At 49.2% G+C, this 9,393-nt stretch overlaps 1 pseudogene; it reads right to left on the reverse strand.

The window, feature by feature from the left end:
- Window positions 1-4,779: 4,779 nt before the first annotated feature.
- Window positions 4,780-7,769, reverse strand: LOC101663489 (annotated as a pseudogene).
- Window positions 7,770-9,393: the final 1,624 nt, after the last annotated feature.

Genomic DNA, 9,393 nt, shown 5'->3' on the forward strand with positions numbered 1-9,393 from the left:
CCTTCCATTGTAGCCACACAGAAGGCTACAATATCCCTGATCTGCAGCAGCACGTGCTTCAAGTCCTCCTCGCTGTCATCACGCAAGATTGCGGCATCTGCATACCACAGGTTATTAATAAGCCTTCCTTCGATCCTGTTGCCAGTCTTCTTCAGATTATCTAGCTTCTCTGATTCTTTGCTCATCCTACAGATTGAACAAGCATGATGAGAAGACACAGCCCTGACTCACACCTGTCCTGATTTTAAACCAGGAAGTATTTCCTTGTTCTGTTCCCACAACTGCCTTGATCCATGTACAAGTTCCACATGAGCACATGTCCTGGAATTCCCATTCTTCTCAATAGTTTGTTATGATCCACATAGTTCAATGCTTTGGCATAGTCATTAAAACACAAGTAAATATGTTTCTGCTATTCTCTGATTTGAGCCAAGATCCATCTGACATCAGCAATGATATTCCTTGTTCCATGTCCTCTTCTGAATCCAGCCTCAAGCTCTGGCAGCTCCCTGACGGTATATTGCTGTAACCATAGTTGGATGATCTTCAGCAAAAATTTACTTGTATGTGATATTAATGACATTGTTCCCTAGTTTGAGCATTCTGTCGGGTTACCTTTTTTGGGGAATGAGTACAATGGATCTCTTCCTGTCAGTTGACCAAGTAGCTGTTCCAAATTTCCTGGCATAGGCAACTGTTTCCAGTGCTTCATCAGTGGTTGAAACATTTCAGGTGGTATTCCATCAGTCCCTGGAGCCTTGCTTTTGGCTAATGCTTTCAGTGTGAACTTCTTTCTTCAGCACCATTGGTCGTTGCTCTTATGCTCTCTCCTGAAATGATGGACTGTCGACTGGTGCGTTTTGGTACAGTGATTCTGTGTATTCTTTCCATCTTCTTTTGATGTTTCCTGCATCATTCAATATTTTGTTCATAGAGTCATTCAATATTACAACTTGAGACTTGAATTTTTTCCTCAGTTCTTTCTGTTTAAGACATGCTCAACATGTTCTTCCTTTTTGGCTTTATAACTGTACACATTTTTGGCAATTTCATTGTAATATTTTACTTTGTCATCTCGAGCTGACCTTTGAAATGTTCTGCTCAGCTCTTTGACTTCATCATTTCTTCCATTTGCTTTAGCTACTTTACAAATAACAGCAAGTTCCAGAGACCCTTCTGACATTTATTTTGATCTTTTCTCTTTCCTGTCTTTTTAGAGATCTTCGTTTTCTTCATGAATGATGTTCTCATGTCCTCCCACAGCTCCTCAGGCCTTCTGACATTCACGTGCAGGGCGTCAACCCTGTTCTTGAGATGTTCTCCAAGTTCAGGTGGGAGAGACTCAAGGTGGTGTTTTGGCTCTCCTGGACTTGTTTCCATGCTCTTCTTCATTATCCTGAACGCGCACACAAGCAACTGGTAGTCTGTTCTGCCGTCAGCCCCTGGCCTGGTTTTAGCTGCTGATGTTGAACTTCTCCATTGTGCCTGCCCACAGATGTAGTCAGTCGGATTTCTGGGTATTCCGTCTGCAGAAGTCAATGTGTATGTAGCCGTTTGGGTTGTTGAAGAAAGCTATTTGCTATGGACAAGTTGTTGGTTTAACAAAATTCTATCATGAGACCTCCAGCTTTGATCCTATCACCAGGGGGATAGATCCCAACTGCTGGAGTTAGTAGAGGGTACAACCCTGTGTTTCTTGGAGACAGCCTCAAGATGACTTTACTAGAGGTTGTGACTGAAGACACTAACCTTTGTTTTCATTGGATGGGGTCCAGTGCAGGGGAGCCAGCCCTAACAAATGATCACAGGCCCGGCCGGTGCAATTGTACAGTGGTAGTATATAAAGATTATAGTAAAGTCATTGAGAATAAGAGAGATAGTGAAATAAAGGAGTCAGACACCTTTCATGGTCACATGCTCACCACAGCCCTGCTTGGTGGTCCACGTGAGGATGTGGAAGGTGGGAATTGCAGGAGTGAGAGAGATGTATTACTAATCAAGGCTTATATATCTTACAGGTAAAGACATACATCACAGGAAGGGGTTGGACTATAGGTAATACAGTAATAAGAGGGGGAGAGACACAGACATACACGGAAATAGGAAGGGGAGGGATTGGGGGTGCATGTGACAAAATAGGTGGATCCCAGATTCAGGAAGGCCCCCTAACTTTGGATGTCACTGAACAGGTTTGACTTGTTCCCTGGCTCTTGATGGAAACAATTATCTCTAAGCGTCTGACCTCCCACCATGTGCTGGCAAACAGCCTCTAATGTTTGGCAGATCTTTGGGGAAGACAAAGCTGGGAAAAGCCTTTTTATATCCCTGTGAAAGGGTCGTTTGACCCCCAAAGGGGTTTTGACCCACAGGTTGAGAACCGCTGCTCTAGACCTTGCAGTTGGCTCCCCTCTGCCTGACCTTCAGGTTTGGACCTGAACAGTACCCACCACCACGTAAAACACTTTCTTCATGTTCTGTGAGTTTCAGTTGGATGAATTGCAGAACTCAGGGACACGAGGGAATGTGTTCAGGGAGGAGTGGTGGCAGTGGGGTGCATGGTGAGGGAGATGGAGCAGAGTAACATCTTGGCAGAGTCAGACATTTGGAACAGTTAATCTCCAGCTCCTTGGGATCAGCCTGTTATTAACTCTCCTAGAAGAAATTGTTAGAACCACAACCGAGACTCCTGCATTGAAGAATCCAGGGGTCTGGATGGACCAGTGGTACAGATGTTAGGTTTCTCAGGTGGATAATACCTGGGATTTTGGCTTTGCTCAAGAAAGGATTGGCGAGGAAGCCTGGTCAATGAATGAACGGATAAACAAGAGTGTCATGTCCATGTAATGGAGTGTTAGTCAGCCTCAGTTCTTGGCTTTGCTCGAGGAAGAATTCTCGCCAGTTTAAGTGGGTTTTTATAAAGGACGGTGAGATAGTTTATTGTGCCAGCCTGGTCGATAAACACAAGTGGGATTAACTGAAGGGCAGAGAGATAAATGACTTGGTGAGCCTTGTCTTTCTTGTCTCTCGCTCTTTAATCATCGGACCAGTGTGCGGCTGCCTTGCTTGTTCTGTGGCTCAATTTACAGGCTACACTACATGTGGGATGCCTTGCCTGTGGACTGTGTCACTGTAAGTTGAGGTCCCTTTATGACATCTCTGGAGCTGGGGACTGGCAGTTGGTGACCTGGCTGACAGTTGGTGACCTGCCTTGTGATTGGCTGCTGTGCTGACATAGCCTAGCTCTCTCTATAAATAGAGGAAGATCTGGCAGCAGACTAGACTTGAAGGACTGCTAGTCTCTCACAACTCTCTCTCACGGGAGTGAGTTGCAGTGAGCCATTTGTAGTGCTTTATAATTTAACCGTTCATTTCTTATATTATATATTTATCTGTATATGATTTAACAGTTCATTTCTTGTTATATATCTAATTATCTTTATAAATAAATATATTATCAGCAATTTGGTTTTATCTCTCTAGAGAAACCTGTCTAACACAGACGGGAACACTTTCAGGTTTTACAGTCTCAAAAGCATTCACCCTATTTCAGGGAAGCGTGCCAAGCCATGCACAAGCCGCGCTGGGGCCCACCACTGAATAGGGGCCACCTCGTGGGACTGTGCGCCAGAGAGACCAAGGCAAGGGGTCACAGGAGCAGGGTCCAAGGGAGGAGAAAATCCTCTACAACCTGCCACTGACTGCAGGCTGGGTTCAAGAGGCCTTCCTGCTGCAGGGCATTTCAAAATCCTGGCTGGGGAGGCATGGTCGAAGGTATTGGCTAACCCCATTGGCTGAATTTAGCCCACCTGGGCCTCCAAATCCAGTCCCCCCCACCCTCCACCAGCTAGGAGTGTTCCTAACTCAAGATCCCAGGGATCAGACATGCTGGAGGGGAGGGCAATCTGGGACCTTGTCTCCTGGAGTCCAGAAAAGGGACTCAGTGAGGAGCGCGGGGGCTTCATGGTTAGTGGTGGGCTGCAATCTGCAAGCCCACCGTTGGAAACCACCAGGAGAGGGCCTGGCCTTCCCTAGTACTGTGACAGTCTCAGAAACCCATGGGGCAGCTCGGCAGGGCAAGGTAGTTCTCCTCCGTACCAGCAGGTCACTAGGAGTCATCTCCCAAATGGCAGCACGTTTGGTATTTTTTTGTTTGTTTGTTTTTTGTGTGAAGCCCGGCCTGGAACGGGCTCTCCAGGACAGCAGGCGCAGGAGGTGGAAGGGGTGCCCACTGGGCCCCAAGTTGGGGAGAGAACAGGTAAAAGAAGAAATAGAGGCTGGAAGCCCTGGCCCCTATGCTCCAGGCCCAGCGCCTGGCTGAGAGCAGATGCTCCCCACAGTGAACTTGTGGAAGGCATGTGTTCTCCAAAGACAGGCAGGTCCAGTGCGGGGCTGCCAGCTTGGCTATTGGGAGGGCAAGGGCACAGGCAGGCTCAGGAGGACCTCTGCCCCTGGTGTCACCTGGACTTGGCCCTCTGGCGAATCTCAGCCCTCCTCAGGGCAGGGCCCCTGGCGGAAGGGGAGGTGCAGCTCCTGTTTTCCAATGCGCACAACAACAACGACTCCCACCTGGCCTCCCCACCCCAGTCCTCCCGGAGCTCCGCCCTGCCAGCCCGACCGCCAAACTGGACTTTGCTGAAACGGGGGCTGGGGGGATAGGTGGAGGGGGTGGGGTGGAAGTGCCGGGGGGTGGAAGTGGGTGAGTAGGGAGGCGAGTAGGGGGGCTCTCAAGACCCCCCTCTCCCGCCACGATCTCCACCTCCAAAGCCCCTCCTCCCGCTCTCAGATTGGGGGTCCGGGCTCCTCTCCCAGCGGGGCACAGCAGCACCAGCAGGGGAAGGGGTCTGCGGGTCGGCGGGACGCACAGGGGAGAAGAGGGGCCAGCACGCCCGGCCTGGCCTGACCCAAGTCTGGCGGGAGACTGGGCGCCTCGCACCCCGGCGGCTGCGCGCGCGGTTCCGGCTCCCCGGAGCGAGGTGGCTGCCGCGCCCGCGCCCGCGCCGCTTACCTGCCTGCGAGCTGCCCACCTCGGAGCCCCGGGCCAGGCTGAGAAGCAGGCCCAGCACCTGCAGCGCCCCGCGGGCCCTCATGACTCTCGCCGAGGCCGAGGGGCGCCCAGCCGGGTCCCAGGTCACTGGAGCAAAGTGGCAGCAAATGACCAGCGCAGTTCCTCCGGGTGGTAGACAGGGGTGTGTGTCTGAAAGTCAGGGGAAAGTAGAATCCACACATATCCTAAGGTGGCCCTGAAGTGAACGATTTGAAGGGAATCCAGGTAAGAGATGTTTGACGTTTGTCCATAATCCATTGGAGGTGAAGGCCAAGAGGCTTCTGGCCGATGTGAGACGGATGACTGCACTGGTGGATTGCGTGGGCTGCTTTCAAAAGAGTTTTCTTACAGGCTGGAGAAAGTAAAGTGACTTTGATGGACAGACAGCAAATGGGAGACACGTGTAAAATTCCTTACATAAAATGTATTAACATTAAATAAGATTTATGAAGTAAAAACCTTTACACTCTAGAAAGAAAAAAAATAAAGTGTTGCAAAGCAAAAGGTGAGGCTGATGCTCGCAGAGAGATATTTTCGTGGTCCATTTACCCTTGGGACTGTTAGGGTTCCAGGTGGGGAAGACCTCAGTTCTTGGCTTCGCATAAGAAAGAATTCATACGGAAAAGCCTGGTTTGTGAGCCAAGTGGGTGTTTTACAAAGGACAGGAGTTTCCGGTTGTAGTCACTGAACACAGGCAACCTCACCGGACTGCACACCCACACGTGTCGGCATGAGCAGCAGAAAGTGGAGAAGCAGCCGAAGGGAAAGAGAGGCAGGTGGTCTCCAGGTTCCTGCCATTAGGGCCCTGGGCTGGGAGGCGTGGTCGAAGGTACTGGTTGACCCCATTAGGTGAATTAAGCCCACCTGGCCTACTTTGGGCCCACCCAGGTGTACCGCCTCCCTGGCTCAAGGGCCTGAATTTGGAGCATGCTCAGTCTCTGCTCCGGCGCCCTAACAGAACTTAAATGACTGATTCCTTTGAATTCTGATGTTGGGGAAGAATATTGAGCGTCCCTTTGACTCCCAGAAGAACAAACAAATCCGTCTTGGAAAGAGGACCTTTGTTCGGCACGAGGATGGCAAAACTGAGTCTTTTTTTTCTTTTTTAACATTTTATTAGGGGCTCATACAACTGTTATCCCAATCCATACACACATCAATTGTGTAAAGAGCATTTGTACATCGTTTCTCAAGACATTTTCTCTCCACTTAAACCCCCGACATCAGGTCCTCATTTTTCCCCTCCCTCCGGCAAAACTGAGTCTTATATGCGTCTCGCCCACCCCCACAAGACATAAGTGCCTTTTAAAATAAATGATATATCTCGATGAGTACGGTCAATAATTATATTTATGGATTAATTATTTAAGAATCAGAACCAATGATTCATGTTCTCTGTATTACATTGTGACATATCTTGTGTAGTATATTCTATTGTGGAATGACTACACACACACACACACACACAAAAGAAAACAAATTCACTGTCAAGTCGATGCCTACTCACAGCAACCCCGTAGGGCAGAGTAGAACTGCTCCTGTGGGTTTCTGAGGCTGTCACTCTTTAAGGGAGTAGAAAGCCCTGTCTCTCTCCCAAGGAGAAGTCAGTGGTTTCAAACTGCTGACCTTGCAGTTAGTAGCCCAATGGATAATCACTATACCACCAGGGCTCCTCGTTGGAATGACAACTTTTACAATATTCAAGAAACCTAGAAGAAGAATGCCAAGAATCCCTCCTTCTGCCACAGTTTCAATGATTTTCTTCATCACTTCAGCAAGCCTGCCAGGGTGAACTGAACACAGAAGGAGGTGGTGGGAAGTGACAGTGGTTTCCATTGGTCACTGTTGGTTCACATGATCTTGGCTGAAGTCACCATTCACGTGCTCAACTATCAAAGATTGCCTTTGCTCATTGTAACCAACCAACCGTATTTGTGGTGTCTGAGAATATTTATCATAATTGACATAAAGGTCCTAAGTTCTGGTGTCAAAAACGGCATTTCTGGTGTCAGAAACGGCATCGTCGCCTCCAACAGTCTTTAGCTGTACAGTTTTTGCCATTTCCCGTGTGTCTAGGGTAGCCTCATCTGCTTCAACAATCCTCTCCTCCCTTATCTGCAGCTTCTTCTTCACCTTCCTCCTCCTCTTCCTCACTTAAACACTGCGCAATCTGGGAGTTTCTTACTGATCTTGCTCTCCAGTGAAATCTCCTTAGATGCTTCAGTGTTTGTTTAGTGTTCTGCAACACTCGTGCTTTCCCAGCCCCATCTTCTTCTTCAATGACAGCTGCCAGTCCGTCTGAATAGTCCAACTGTTTGCACCCCATGCAACAAGGTGCATTTTGGGTTACACAGAATTGTCTGCTTGTTGATGGAGACGCTTTCACTTTCAGCTCTTCCCCTGTCGCCACTGCCAGGTTTGACAATGGTGGACTACATGGTCTACTGTGGGAAACAGAAAGATTTCTCCCAAGTCGTCTCCCCCAAGTGCATGTTAGACTTAGGCCACTGCTTGCAACTCATGGTAAATGATTGTCAAGTTATCTCCCTGAAGACTGCAGCCATCCAGAGCTAGCAGACACCATTGTCCCTCCCACAATAGGCAGGGCTCACTCCCTGCTGTTACGGACAGTGGATTGCTTCCCCTGAAAGCTTAGCCTCAATAAAGTCTCCAGCTCTAGGGCAATCAAGGTTAGGCCACCATCTTGAGTCTAGGGACTGTCCATCTTGTCATGTGTGTACCCCTAATCCCTCCTCTTCCTTTAGCGTGTGTACCCCTAGATCACCCCCTCCCATTACTGTATTACCTATGGCACAACCCTGTGCTGTGACGATGTCTTCACCTGTAATTAGGGGGCTTGCATGTCCCCAGAGAATATAAAAGACTTGGTTAGCATTAAAAATCTCTCTCTCTCCATGTGGACCACCAATCGAGGCTGAGGTGAACATGCTACCATGAAATGTGTCTGACTCCATTATTTCAATCTCTCTTCTATCTCTCACGGTATGACTTTACTATGATCTTTACTTATTATCGCTGTACAATTGCGCCTATCGGACCTGTGATGACTTCTTAGGGGTTGGTATCCCTGACAAACCCCCTCAGTAATGGTAACGTGTTTCTTTAAGCCAGCGGTTCTCAACCTGTGGGTCTCAACCCCTTTGGGGAGTAAACGACCCTTTCACAGGGGTCGCCTGATTCATAACAGTAGCAAAATTACCATTATGAAGTAGCAACGAAAATGATGTTGTGGTTACGGGGTCACCAGAACATGAGGAACTGTATTAAAGGGCATTAGGAAAGTTGAGAACCACTGCTCTAAGCTTCCTGTAGAATTGGGATCTGTATTAAGCCACTTCCTTTCCCTTTCCTTCACCTGGTGAATCACGTTCTGCCTCCTGAGCCAAAGCAGTGGCCAGGCCTGTGCCTGGGTGGGTAAGGCAGTCTCACATACTTTGAACATGTGATCAGACCTTGGAGATGGGCATCTTGAACATGTAATCAGTCCTTGGAAATGGGTGTGGTAGTTACATAATCTGGTGTCAATTTGGGAATTTGGGATTTGAGAGGATTAAGAGGGGGTGGGGACGAGGGGAATAAGGGAGAAGAACGGGACACAAGACTTATGTGGGCACTGACCTGGAGCGGGACCAAAAAGACATACAGTATTTCAAACCTCTGGCTGGGGAGGCATGGTTGAAAGTATTGGTTGGCCCCATTGGCCGAATTAAGCCCACCTGGATGATGTCACACAGCCCAGGCCTAGTTTGGACCGCCCAGGTGTACCTCCCAGCTGGCTGGGGGCTTGAATTGGAGCATGCTCGGTTAAGGGGTCCTCACAGGTGTTTCATGCTCCCCTGATTTCCTTCCCAACCGCCCGAAGGGGCCTGTGCAGGCATGGGAGGGACAGGCCCCCAAATAATGGCAAGCTAACATTTACAATCCTTAGCAGGGTGAAAGGCGTGGCTATGTTTTGGCCTGAGGTGGCCTCTAGTCTCCACGACCTCATTGCCATCAGGCCGAATGACTCAAAGTGACCCTGGTGCGTGGTGGTACACGCTAGACTGCTGGCTGCAAGGTCGGTCTTTTGAAAGCACCAGTCTCCCTGTGGGGCTTACTGGAAAGAGTTACAGGCTCGGAAACGCACGAGGGCAGTGCTACCCTGTCCTATAGAGTCGCTGTGAGTGTGCATCCACTCCATAGCAGGCAGAGGGTTGGGTTGGTGGGTTTGGACACTAGGAGTCAAAGTACACGCACAGGCACCACACAACAATCGCCCTCGGCGCGCTCCACACCCAGGCAATTCCCGGGGTGCCGCCTCCAGGCAACCCAGAGGGATTTCACCCCAA

This window comes from Echinops telfairi, unplaced genomic scaffold (genome assembly GCF_000313985.2).
Source record: "Echinops telfairi isolate 266 unplaced genomic scaffold, ASM31398v2 ScPeMD7_2;HRSCAF=8, whole genome shotgun sequence".
Lineage (NCBI taxonomy): Eukaryota > Metazoa > Chordata > Mammalia > Afrosoricida > Tenrecidae > Echinops > Echinops telfairi.